Genomic DNA, 14,397 nt, shown 5'->3' on the forward strand with positions numbered 1-14,397 from the left:
TCCCGAATAGGATATGTAAGTTATAAGTTCTATTGATAAGAATTCTAAGACATGATTTGATAATTGTTCTAGGCGCCGATCTTTCGTGATGCCTTGATGTTTGTGCTAGGGAGTTGTAGTGCGGACTCCAGGTGAGTGGGCTTTTGGTTTTCTATATATATACATATATATGTTTTCCATTTTTCCAAAAATTGTTTTAAATGGATTTACATTTTTAAATGCCATGTCAATTGCATTACATTATAGATCTGCATTAGTATAGATATGCATATTATTGCATGACGCTGCAGACACCTAGGTAAGCTTTAGGTGAGTACATATTGATGATTGATTGTAGAGTGTATGGTTATGTTTAAATGCATTTAGTGCTCATTATCCTGCACCTCGGTGTTGGTGCTCTGCCTGAGGCCAGGGCCAGCCTTCACGTGATCGTTCACCTCCCGCACTATATGCTGACCTTTGATCCAAGGCACGTGCTAGCCTGTTGTATAGACCACATTAGGTGGTTCCGACTCGTAGGTGACTTGCGATATTTCGCACAGCCTTCACATGATCGTAGCACTTGAGCGTACTTATTTACACCCAGCCTATCATACAGACCACATTAGGTGGTTCTGACGCGTGTGCAGGAATTGGTTAACGAGCTATAGGTTCAGTCGTACAAGTCACTTTAGGTGACTCTGGTTGGCATATCATTTTGCATTGATTTATTTCACCTGGCTTGCTTATTTCATTGCTGAGATACTTGACATGGCGTATACTCGGTTTTCACTACTCTCGAGCATGATTTCTATGGCAGGGGTTATAACGTTTTCAAGAGGTTTTTATTAAAAACTTTATTTTCAGGCCCACTCACCCTTATTTTGCACCCCTCAAGGTTTTAGCTGCTAAAAGTCCATATTGACAAGGATTCTTGGCAAATCCTAGTATAGGTGTCTACCTCCGAGGGTAGGATCCTTACCCACACCACTATACTTTACTTATGCTCTGACATCGCGTGTGAAATGGGTTCATCCCCGCTCACAGTGCACTCTTGTCTTTAAGTACTTTTAGGTTTAAATTTATTCACATTTTCCACAATTCTATACGTTATGGCTTTGTCACCTTCCAAGTGTCGGCCAGCACAGCTTGATTCAGAGTCCTAGTAGACATTCCGGGTCGGGGTGTGTCAACCTTCCTTGAGTACGAAGCAACCACATCATACAACCATTAGAGATGTCAAGTGCCCTCTCCCCAAAATTGAAATAGATGCATTATCTATTGACATCGGGCCTTACCACTATTTCAATGGAATTCCTTACTTGACGATAGCACCGATGACTTAAGCTAGGAAAATGATATTGCAAAGGATAAGAAAGCAGAAGAGTGTATCGACAATGATTGAAGGTTCACTATTATAATATTATTGTGTACTAAATAAAGTATTCTATTAATTTTATTTAAGTTCATAATGGCCTATTTATCTTCTTGTTAAAAGAAATAATTAATATTTTGCCTGACGGAATTTCAACAATTTCCTCGGGTTAAATAAAATTGCCCTACAAAGGTATTAGAAATTTGTCGGGCAAACTTTTAATATATTGTTTAGGGTTTAGGTTTTAGGGCTTAGAGTTTAGGGTTTAGGGTATAAATTCGTCGGGCAAGTATTTAGGACATTTTTACATGTCCAATTCCTTCGAGGATTTTCACGGTCGACGAAATTAATTCGAACAATCCAACCATCTATGTAGTTGGTATATGCTACGAGATTGGTCGATGATTGTTTAATCATTTGAAAATAAATATAAAAATTAGGGAATAATTGAATTTTAGAGATTGGTCGACAAATATAGTACATTTCGTTGGGCAAAGGTACCCCAATTCGTTGGGTTATGTACCATTTTCATCGGGCACGTCCAAATATTTTTCACCGGATTTTTGTCCCAAAACTCAAATTTCTGTCCATTTTAAAAGTTTTCCCAATGAAATCCTATGTCTTTCATAGGGTAAAAATTATTTCCCTCCATTTTCAGCCAAACGTTTCATTTGACAGATTTTTTTATGAAGGTGTTGCTTGACAAAATATTTCATCGGCCACACCTTTACTAATACACATGTAAAAAATTCAACCCCTTGCCTGATGAAATTGTTTGTTAGGCAAAGGCCTTTTGTTTAAAATAGGTTGAGACCATCTTCTTCCGTGCAACAATCTCGCTCACTCACACTCTTTTTCTCTCTCTCTCTCTCTCTCTCTCTCTCTCTCTCTCTCTCTCTCTCTCTCTCTCTCTCTCCCCCTTTCCCTCTCTCTCCCTCTCTTTCTCTCTCCCCCTCCATCTCTCTCTCTATCTCCAAAATCTCCCACTGTAAACTCACCTTCCTATTGGCTTTCACACTTACCATCTCTTTTGACCTTTCTCCAATTCTCACTCTCATAAAGGTATGATATTTATCCCCAATTATTTTGAATTTGTGATTTATACATTCGAATTTGACATTGTAAATTTGTGATTTATATGTGTAAGCTTTCATGAGAATTTGGGTTGAAAATTTGGGAGATTGGGCAGGGACGTGCATGGGATGGTGGGGGAACAAGTTTAAGAGGCGGAGGAACGGGTTTGTCAGGTGGGGGGAACAATTTTAAGAGGTGAAGGGACAAGTTGAAGGGTTGACGGATTGGGGGGGGGGGGGGGGGGTATGTGAAGGACGGGTTGGTAGGGTGGGGGAACAAGTTTATGAGGTAGGGGGGAGAGGGAGAGGAGGGGAATAGCTTTGAGATGGTGGGGGGACGGGTTAAGGGTGGACTGGTTGGGAAGGGGTACAGGGACGACGAGTAGGGTGGGGAATAGATGGGTGTGGGGGAGGATGATAGGGACTATTAGAAACTTTTAGAAAATATTAATTACAATTTTTAGATTTATTATAAGTTAGTGTGAAGTATTAGAAATTTTTTGGAAATATAATAAAATTTTGGTATATTTAAATTGTTCGAATTATTAGAAATTTTTAGGAAAGTTTGGAATTTCAAAACTGTTTGCAATTTTTTTCCATAGATGCCGAGATCGCACAAGGTATGAAGGAAGAATCAAGGTTGAATACTGTTGGTGGGTTTTCGTGTTGAAGGGCTTTGACGAGCTTGTGTTGTAAAGGGACAAGTCAAAATCTTCATGTCCCCCGTTTTTGAGTTAGCAAGGACTAGGCCCAAAGCATCCCGAAGGACAACCAAGTCCTATGGAATGCTTTGTTCTTTTTCCAGCAGCTCCTGGATGCTTGGTTTGGTGTTGAATGTTTCTAGCGCTGAAGTGCTTCCAGCGTTGATAAGATGCTTCCCTCGGTGTTGACGGAGTGTTTCCCTGGGCGCTGATCGAGTGTTTTTGCTTAGACGTTGATGAGGTGTTTCCCTGGGCGCTGACAAAGTGCTTCCCTGGGCGTTGACGAAATGTTTCCCTAGGCACTGACGGAGTGTTTCCCAAAGAATGACTAAGTACTCATAATAAATTATGACTTGCACGAATAATGCATGGTGTAGAAGCTAAAAGCCCACTAGTTTGGCATGAGAAATAGGTTGTTCTTGGCTGTGTGGTATTGAAATAGCTAATCTAGGGTTTCTGATGATTTTGGTGGTTTTGCAAGAGTTAAGGAAGATTATTGGAAGGCTCTAGATGAAAGAAAGGTTTATCCCTAAAGAACTAGGGTTTCTTACACTTAGAGAAAGCTTGCTCTACATGGTGCATTCTTGCTCTTGTCGTTCTACTTCCCCCGCATGGTTCTCTCTCCCCTTACAGTGTACTGATAATGTATTTATAGAAGTAGGGATCCTTCTAGGCTCTAGCTAGAAAATCTCTTGGTTTCTTCTCTAGGCTTCAAAGGGATCTCCTTTTGTGGCTTGGTATTCCCCTTCCTTTTTCCCTACTTCGCCTACTTATTTCCCTTTTGGTGCAAGGTAGATACACTGTTGAAACCTGCATTCTGTTTTTTTCCAAGGCGTGGCTTTCCCTAGCTAGCCTTCCGCAATGGCTTTCGCGTGTTTGTTGTATATGCTAGCTAGGAAGGGAAAGTCAGCATTAAATGCCTGACCTATTGGCCTTAGAGTGCATTAATGCTGAAATCTAGTTTAGTCCTAACTTAAAGAGTTGGCTTGCTAGGGAAAGAGGCAAACTAGGCTAGTTCTCTCTCAATGTTTGCTTGCATGAAATGCAAATGGGCTTGGATCCTTGGGCCCCTAAGCAGCCCAAAGTCTTGTGTAAACCTGATTCCACTTAGGCCCAGAGAACTTCTATAACCATCCATACCACAAACCACTCAGTAAGCCTCGTTAAGTGGCTTGGGCTTATTTAAGCATGACGTGACTCATATCATAATATTAATGTATTAATATTGTAATATGGCTTGACATGATAAACATGCATGATTTGCATGAGCTTGGCATCCAATAAACTATTGTGTTATTAGCATGGTATGATCGTAAATTTGCATGCTCTTCATTTCGAGCTTTATGCATAGGTTTAAGTTTGGCTTGTGATGCTTCCACAACGACTTGGGCTTTGAGACATGATTGGGTTGTAGGTGACATTTTTGGGCCTCAACATTAGCCCCCTTGATTATTTGGGCTATGAAAGAATTGAATTAGGCCGAAGAATCAAATCTTGGCCTAAACTTAAAAGCATGCTCTGCTCGACAGGACTCTTTCCCTGCGTGCAAACTGACGATAGCATGGTGATCTCTTTCATAGTTTCCCGTGCTTAGCTCATTCTCCTAGTGAAACTTTGGGTATTCCTGTTGGTTAATGGTAGCAGTTTAATGCTCTTCTTTTCCTAACACAAAGTTTCATTATTCCCCACCTTTCCTTGTTGATTTCCATGAAGGATTTGGAATTTTGCTCCTAGTGCTTTATGGAAGAAAGAATTTTCTTTGATTTTTCCTTTGATCGCATGCCTTCCCGAGATTTTTTGGGTTTGATGCTTGAAGTTTAAGTGAGTACTTAAGCTTAAAGTATAGGCACATATTTCCTCAGGGAAATTAGGCTTGTGTTTCCTGCAGTAGGTTTGTCTAGGTGTAATGACTAGCTCAGCATGGCTGCTCAATTGTAGTTTGCTTGGCATGATTAGTTCTTCATGTGCTTGTTAGTTTGCTTTGACATGGGCATTTGTAAGGCATGCTTCATGTTTCCTTCAATGGTCATTCAAGTGGTTATGGCATGGTAGGAAAAGAGAATAATAAGCATGGAATAAGTGCATGGATGCAAGGAAGTTCCCTCGGTATCCTTTTTGTAGGCATGACACTCTAGCATAAGCCAGTTGGACTTTCATTCTACAACAGTTTCATTCCTTACATGCTTGGTCGTCGTAAAATCCTTGGCATGTCGAGCTTGGGCTTTAAGAAATTTGGGTCACAACAATTGAAGCATGCTCATGAAAGAAGCTTGTATCGATATTGTAAATATTTGCTTGAGCTGTCTTAAGAAAGCATAATGTAGAATGTGATTGCTGGTGGAAAGAGTATTCGCATAAAGTTGTTAGTGGAAAAGATAGTCGTATAAAGTTGTTGGTGGAAAGGGTATTCACATAAAGTTGTTTGCTGGTGGAAAGGGTGTTTATATGGATATGAAGGCATGAGGTTACTTAGCATGTAAAATGTAGTGAAGTCAGTTGCATTGGAAAACAACTAAATCTAGGCAGGGAAAAGATGGTTATAGTAAATAATCAACATGGTGTTTGCCAGCCAACTCAAAGCTAAGCAATGCATGAATTTCTTGAATTGCATGGTGCTAATAATGCTTAAGACTTGGTGGATAATTTGAAATACTAACATGCGAGGAATTCTTGAATCAGCATGCTTGCATGGCATGATCATTCCTTCGGGAAACTAAACTTGCATTCCTCAGTAGTTTTTGGCTTGAGAACCCTGTGCTTGCCTTTTGAGATTTTTTTTTTCTTGCTTTTCATGTGTGTCGCGCGATTGTTTTGAAGCCTAGCTTGATTGCTTGTTGAAGCTTTCTCAAGTAGGCTTAGTTTAAGTGCATTGTTTAGCTTGGTGTGATTGCTTGGTTGTATATAGCTTGTTTTTTTTATAGATGTTTGATAGCGTGTTTTCCTTGAGTTAGAATTTTACTCTTTATTCACAACTTGTTGGCATGGCATGACTAAGGAAAGGTGCATGTGTTTGCATGGTAGCATGTAGCAAAAAAATTTCCGTAATAAAGCCTTGTTGAGTGTGAGTTTCTATGCATATTGCATTGAGAAGCTTGCTTGCTTTCTTCTTTTCGGCAGTAAATGTGTATGTTTGTAGTGGATAATATATATAAAGCGTGGGCTTAGCGCTCGAGTTCTTAACGAGAGGTTTAGCTCCAAACATGATGTAAAATATATATTTAAGCATTGACGAATATATTGGTCACATGAGGAAACTTCTAGCTATAAGTTAACTCATGTAGTGAGCGATTCATATGAGTGCGCTACATCAAGGACCAAGTGGGCATGTTAAGCATTGAGTGAAACCATGAAATAAAAGCATGCGCGTTCATCTATAGAGCGAACAATGCAAGTCTTAATTATTCAATGATACTTAGACACGAATGTATGCAGACTTATGCACTTTCTTGACAAAACAAATTAATACACTCCAAATTAGAACTTATGTGAATTGATGACATATATAAACTTGATAGTACTTTGCATTATAAGCATGCTTTATGTGTATAATGAGCAATTTATGCATTACAGAACATGTGATTGACTTCGTAAACATTTGGTAATGAAATGAAATCAATGGAAGATAAGGTTTAAAGATTTTCTTATCTTTCGGGGTAGATATAGGTTACACTGTTGAGGTTTAGCAGTGATAGTGGCTAGTAGGAATGACTTCGCATCAAGATTGCCTTATGGACAATTGGCTTGTGTTCCTGGGATGGTGGCCATAATGCGATGATTTATTTTGCATGTGTGGATTTCTATGCTGAGGCATGTTTCTATTTGATTCTCTTCAGGCTTTGAAATGTGAGTTTGACCCTTTGTTCGTTTTCTTAGGCAAGGATGGCCGATTTTGGCACAATGCATTCTGCCAGTGAGCTTCCTTGGGGAAGGTGGGACTGCTTATGCCAATTTCCTTAAGGAAACAGAGTGTGCTAGGAAGGTTTGACTTGTTTGGCATTGATTTTGTTTTAAAAGCTTTCCTTGCTTGTTTTGATTTTGCTTTACTGGGCTTCGTATCGATTTTGCATCGTTAGGTTTGGCATTGAATTTGGATTGTTAGGCTTGGCATGTTGTAATTTTTGTATTAGCTTGATGCGTGGGGTTATGGCTTCTTCTGGATGCTTGATGAATATTAGTTCCATGCAAGGAATTATACTAGGGCTTGCACTAGCTAGAAACTAATATTTCGGCGGCTAGAAAAAAGAGTTGTTTTGCTTGGAAACTTCAGGATGTGCAATGGAATTTCTTTCATGAGAATTGGATAGATGGTGATGGCAAGCAATTCGAATGAGTATGCAGTGGTTGGAAGGGCAAAGTATGAGGAGCTTTGGTTAGAAGATAGTGTTATATGAAATCACCAAGGCAATAGAGGTTAGCATGATGGCTCAGGGATATGTTACATAGCAATAAGGTAAGTATGGTTCTGGAGTAAAGTGTTGGATGGTAGGCTTGGTGGTCTGTGGAAAGTAGCAATGTGAGCACTAATTATGATGCAAGGGATAATGGCATTTCCCAGGCACTTTCCGAAGGTGAGGTTGCTGGTGGGAAATGCGACATAAACCATTTCTGAAGCGAAGGTTGCTAGTGGAAAAGGCAATCTAGGCCATTTCTGAGGTTAAGGCTTTTAGTGGAAAAGGCGATCCAGATCCTTGTCGAGGCTAAGGTTGCTAGTGGAAAAGGCAATCCAGATCATTTCCAAGGCTGAGGGTTCTGGTTGGAAAAGGTGATTCATACCATTTTCCAGGGCTGAGATTGTTGGTGGAAAAGGTGATCTGGACCTTTTTCGAGCCTGCTGGTAAGAAAGACAATGGCGATGTAGAGGACATGTTTGTCGATGATGTGGGTATGCATGTTGCGTTCCTTGGTAAGTTTTATACACTCCCTAGTTGCAGTAGGAAATAAAGGTGCTAGTATTTCCTTTGGTACGCTGGAAGTTGGCCTTGAAAATTTAAGCAGCAGTCTTATAGAAGTAATTGTCTTCCATTGTGATTTTCTTCTTCTCTACCTTCCTTCAATATTTACATGATTAACGATTTTTCGTTGCAGGTGGTTGCCGACATCTCGAGTGTTAATGTTCTTTCGAGTTCAAACAAGTCATAGGCTATTGATGAGAATTTTAAAATTGCAATGATGCAAGGCATTAGATATCCAACCCCCAAGTGCATGTTATCAGGAATGGTTCAAGTCATTGTTAGCTTCCAAGCTTGATTTTGCATGACAATTTGCTTATTGTATGTTTTCACTTGAAATTCCTTTGCCTTTTATAACATTGAATTCTTAAGCATGTGAATGGAATTGAATTTGGCTTTGATAGAAGAGATTTATAGTTGCTAAAGGTAGCCTCCGACACTAGTGAATGAAGCTTAAGTTACCTAAGGAAGCTTTCATTGGTGAATGAAATTTAACTTGTAGGGGGACGCTTCTTGCAGTGTTGAACGAAGTTTTAGTTTCCTGGGGAAGCTTCCTGACTACCGAATGCAGTTTTAGTTCCTAGAGGAAGCTTCCAGAGCTTTTTCAACAGCTAGAGATAGATTCTCAAATTCTCATTTTTCGGCGCTGGCATATGTTAACTTGGTACAGATCTTCATGTGGTTATGATTGTAGCATGTTTGCTTGATTGAGTGTGAATTCATTGTTGTGCTTCGCGTGTTTCATGGAAAGAGCTCGCTAAACCACGTAAACTTGGTGTAACTTAAGAGCATAGTGATGGATCATAGACGAGCGAAGGATTATGAGATGGGTTCCTACGTTATTGGAATTTAGCTAGGGTTGTTATCTTCATTTTCTTTGCATTGCTTTGCATGAGTTCAATTAATCCCTAAAGCATGAGTTTGTCCATTTTCTTCGTGTCTTTGGCATGTCATATAGAAAAGTTTGCCTAAGCAGCTTTCAGCACATCATTTTTCCTTTACTTCCGGCAACGGCCTGGTTTGAATCTGGTTTTTTGCGCTGGCAAAATTAGTAATCATCCAATTTCTGGCATCATTAATCTAAGCATCAAAGTCCCAAGGTTTTATTGATGGTGCCACAGGCTTAATAAGAACTTTTGTAAGGAGCTCAAGTTAGTAGCAATGATATGGATGGTGTGGCTACACTAAAGGCGGTCTACATGACAACTTTGGCAATGGCATGGTGGCTTGAGTTCGAGGTTGCCATCATTGTGGTTGTTCCTCCTTCTCTTTTCGACTATTGTGTGCTTAGTTGTGCTAAATTAGAACAAATTGCTTGGCTTTGATGATTGATCGGTCGTAGGTGAGCATGGCATTTTTCTTGTAGGCTAGTACATGAGCGCATAGAGAAATTTACCCCTTTACCCCTATGTCCCTTTCATTTCCACAATTATTAATTGTTTCAAAATTGCTTTTAGCATGAAATGTATGCACCATTAATGACTAACAGTGATGTTTCACCTATCCACGTACTCGGTTTGGTTCGGCGATTTAGTAGGGCTTGCTAATAAAGAGTTGTTATGCTAAAACGAGCATTACAAACTTTAGGCACTGAGTAATGTACCTAGAATCACATTTTAATAAAACTTTGTGAGTTTAAGGAAATCATGCTACTGTGCACATTAGGCTTTCCTTGTCAAACATAAATATGTGCAAGCGTATATATGACAAATTAATGGAGTACGCATGAGCATATCGAACAAAATATTAGCTTCACCTAGTACAATTTTGTTTATGCATGTTATCATTGATTTCTTGAATTAGGATAATGGGATAATTTCCTAAGATATGCATTGAGTAGTATGTAGAGTCAATTGAAGTAACTAGTGTTTTCCGAGAAGATAACCAATATGCTTATGCAGTGTTCCATAACAAGTTAACAAAATATAGGCAAACATAAACATAATAGTTTAAGATAGCATGGCAAGGTAGTCTTAATTAATCTTAGATGTGATGAGAGAAAATCTTATCTTGCTCATCTAACTTGGATAGTGGAAAGTATTAGGCAGACTCTAACAGCGCTAGGCTTGACTTTAGCGATGGCGTGCGAAACGTCAAGCATGGGCAGTGGCATGGTGGTGTCGATGTCTCGAAAGTAAACTTGAAGCATGTGAACCAAAATGACAAAGGAAACGAGGATGATGGTGTCTTCGAATCTTGTTGTGGGAAAGTGAACTGAGCATGACGAATCCTTTTGCTTTTCTTTATAGGCGTGTAGTCCCTGAGTTGCTAGATATGCAACCGAATCTAGGAACTTGCTTTAGAGTTTTCTGGCACCTAGGTACCATGAGTTCTAAAGCCACTAAAAGGATTTGTCATGAAATTCATATAGCTTGAGGTTTTCAATTCTCTTTTACAGCTTCTGTATAAAAAGTCTGTGAAGACATAGAGCCCCTAAGTTGTTGGATCTCGCAGTTTGTCATTGGCAAGGTGTTTTCCACCACTACAATAATTTATATTTGTCTTTCCTAAATCCATGTAAGCTCTCATGTAAAACTTTGTTTGCTTGATAATGAGCTTCTACAAGACACAAAAAAGAAGAATAATAAGCAATCCTTGTGTATTGTTATTTTGATGAAGAAATAACCAAATGAAACTGAGAAGAGAAATTTCTTATCTCTAGTTTCCTTAGTAGCTTGTGCATCACAAGTTTGTGAAGGCAGATAGCCACTACAAAAGTAATGGTCTAGTCCCCAATGAAGTAAACGATTTATGTTGAGGGGGGGTGTTTAGTATTGAAAATCTTTGATGAGCTTGTGTTGTAAAGTGACGAGTCAAAACATTCATGTCCCCTGTTTCTAAGTTATCGAGGACAAGGCCTGAAGCATTCCAAAGGACAATAAAGTGCTAGGGAATGCTTTGTTCTTCTTCCAACAGCTCATGGATGCTTGGTCTAGCATTATGTTGAGTGTTTCCAGCGTTGAAGTGCGTCCAATGTTGATGAGATGTTTCCTTTGGTGCTGATAAAGTGTTTCCCTCTGCGCTGATGAAGTGTTTCTTTAAGCACTGATGAGGTGTTTCCCTAGACGCTGATGGAATGCTTCCCTGGGCGTTAACGAAGTGCTTTCCTGGGTGTTGACGAAGTGCTTCCCTGGGCACTGACAACGTGCTTCCATAGGCACTAACGAAGTGCTTCCCTGAGCGCTGACGAAGTGTTTCTTTAGGCACTGACCGAGTGTTTCCTTAAGAATGACTAAATAATCACAATAAATTATGACTTGCACGAATGATGCATGGTGTGGAAGCTAAAATACCACTAGTTTGGCATCAGAAAGAGGTTATTCCTGGCTATATGGTAACGAAATAGCTAATCTAGGGTTTCTAATGATTTTGGTGGCTTTACAGGAGTTAAGGAAGATTATTGGAAGGCTTAGGATGAAACTAAGGCTTTTCCTATTGGAAGTATGCCAACAAAGCCACTCATTTGATGTAATAGCTTTTGGAATACTTATTGTGTTAAACTATTATATGTTTAATGAAGGGTAAATCTTATTGTTAATCACTATTTATTGTATTAGGTGTTTAAGCAATAAGGGAATCCAAGGAATATATTTAATCTAAGAGATAAGTGATCTAAGTAAGTTAGATTAATGAGACCTTTCTCTTATGTTCATTCCTAAAACGTTCCTAGCCATAGGATTGCCAATTGGGCATTGACAATCCGCTAATGTTTGTATGTGTTATGTTAACTCAAACGTGAGTATGACTAGTGTCAGGCATTTAGTGTTCGACATTGAGACAAACACATAGGTGCTCAAAAGGCAATCAGGTACACTGAACTACGATTAAAAGAGAGTTTGAACATACATGTGATGTAAGAACTCCTAAGTTGCAATATGCAAAGTAGTCCTTTGACCTGAGGCATCATAGATGTCTAATGGTTATGTCCTTGATCTTTTTTTCATGTCAAAGGCATTCCAACAAAAGTTTCCACGACATTGTTAGGGTTATGCTATCTAGTCATGTAGGCATATGAATGCACAACAATGGATCTCTAACCTTCCATGGTGGAAGGAGAATACTATGAGATATGATTCGGGAGTCTTTGGCCAAAGCATATGAATATGACTTAGGAAGTTTGTTCCAAATCATATTCAATTGAATCATATAAAGAAGTTTCACATTAGATAGTAGACATGAAACAAACTATCACTCAAATAATGTGATTAAGAGTATTGTATTAGAGAAAGAACGTATTGCATTGTAATTGTAACTGGATAGGTTCTCCAACCACTTCTACTTAGCTTGGGTAGCCATGACATACTGTTAGGTGTCACTCATGGTTTGTGGAAGCCTTAAAGATTAGCAAACACAAATCTTCATCAAAGGGAGAATTGAAATGTAGTTTCAATTCACAATCGATCGTTAAAAGTAACAATCGGCCATTGCCTTACTAATTGAAACCTAATGGATCATACACCGAGTAAGGATGAAAGTGAAGAAATATAAATGAGATGGATAAGCAATTAAATGGTTTACTTGAGAATGGTCAAGATTAATTAATCAGTTAATTAATTATACGAAAGGTTCGTATTGGGCTTTTAAGTTAGTTTCGGGTTTCGGGGCCCAAAAGGGTTTTTGGTCCATAAGGCCCATTGAGTTTATGTTGTGTGACAACTAAAACTAGATGGAAAAACAGCCCAAAAACAAAGCTAAAACCGGCCACTTAGGGAGAGTGAGTTGATTGATTTATTACAAGTTTGCCACTTAGTTTTGAGGTGGTATAAAGGCAACTTTTTAGCCATTCCCTCATTAGGGTTTTCTTAAGGCAAAGAAGAGAAACCTTTTCTCTCTTTTTCTCTATAGAGGCCGGCCACTTAAGGGAAGGATAGCTAGCAATCTTTCTTCCTCTAAGTCATCCATTTCATCTTCACACCTCATCCTTGGTGTGGAGACTTAGAGACACCAAACCTTTGGTGTTCTTGGAGATCCTTTCTTCACATCCTCAAGGAGCACAATGAAGGAAAAATTGTGAAGAACAAGTTCATTTGAGCAACATCTACAACATGCAATTAACAATTAACGGTGGAATTATGCTTTTATGCACTCAAAACAAAGCTTGACCCATGAAATTCAAAGTCTAGTAGTTATGATGAACCAATACTCAACTCAAGATCTAAGAGAAAGAGTTGAGATATCTTTATACCTTTGAAGCACCTCTTTGCTTAGCAAAGGTTAATCACCCATGTGATGGCCTTCTTTCCTTTGTCACCTTGCTCCTTGGCTCCATAGATGTGGATGGAGGAACTTAGCTTCTTGGCTCCATGTCTTCTTAGATATAGATGGAAGAATCAGGTTCTCCAAAAGTCCCCAAAGTTGGAGACCTTTAAGTTCTAACACCAAGGATGGTTGAGGAAGAAGATGAGTGGCCATAGAAAAGTTAGATGCTAGTAAACTCTCCCATAGTGGCCGACTGTTCTAGAGAGAAAACGAGAGAGAGTTATTCTCACTTTTCATCCTTAGAAAACCCTTATGAGGATGAAGCAAAGATACCCCTTCTATGCTTTCAACTTTTGTGTGCGTCTTGGACCAAAAGGCCCTTTCTCTCTCTATGGCCGGTTTTTCGAAGCCTTTGGGCTGTTTTGGGTTTCTTGAATTTTGGTTGTTAAGTTGTCATACAACTTAAGCTAATGGGCTTAACGATTCGAAGCCCATTAGGCTTTAAGGCCTAACATTAACTCAAGGTTTAAAACGAACTTATTTGTTTGATTAATTAACATATTAATTAATCCTTGCCATAAACAATTAAACCATTTAATTGTCCTTACTCATCTTTGTCAAATCCTTCAAACATTACCATACACAGTGTGCGATCCATTAGGTTCCTTTCAGCGAGGCAGTGGGTGATTAGAACTCTTCAAATCGATTGTGAATTGAAACTTCCTTTCAATTCTCCCTTTAGTGATTATACACCTTTAGGGCTTCCACAAACCATGAGTGACACCTCGCAGTATGTCATGGCTATCCAAGCTAATTAGAAGAGGTTAGAGAACCTATTCAATTTGGGATTACAATACAATACGATCTTTCTCTAATACAATCTTCTTGACCACATTATTTGGTTTGATAGTTTATTCATGTCTACTATCCAACATGATTCTCTTACTTATATAATTACCTTGAATGTGATTTGGAATGACTTCCTAAATCTTATTCATACTTTGGCCAGAGATTCTTCATCATATCATAGAGTATTCTCCCTCAAATGGTTTGAAGGTTAGAGATCCCTTGTTGTGCATTCACCTGCCTCCATGACTAAGTGGCTTAACCCTAACTATGCC

The 14,397-nt window shown here is 39.0% G+C and overlaps 1 long non-coding RNA gene across 2 annotated transcripts; it reads left to right on the forward strand.

Moving 5' to 3' along the window:
• Positions 1 to 2,161: 2,161 nt before the first annotated feature.
• LOC148698010 (uncharacterized) lies at positions 2,162 to 8,483 on the forward strand. Of its 2 annotated transcripts, XR_015960774.1 has the most exons (3): positions 2,169 to 2,416; positions 7,002 to 7,107; positions 8,214 to 8,483. It is a non-coding gene; the product is annotated as an uncharacterized LOC148698010 (long non-coding RNA). The 2 variants fall into 2 exon arrangements; XR_015960775.1 differs by lacking the exons at positions 7,002 to 7,107; positions 8,214 to 8,483 and adding an exon at positions 3,030 to 3,567 and having other exon boundaries at positions 2,162 to 2,416.
• Positions 8,484 to 14,397: the final 5,914 nt, after the last annotated feature.

Source organism: Pyrus communis, chromosome 3 (assembly GCF_041283825.1).
Source record: "Pyrus communis isolate YQ-2024b chromosome 3, ASM4128382v1, whole genome shotgun sequence".
NCBI classification, from domain to species: Eukaryota; Viridiplantae; Streptophyta; class Magnoliopsida; order Rosales; family Rosaceae; genus Pyrus; species Pyrus communis.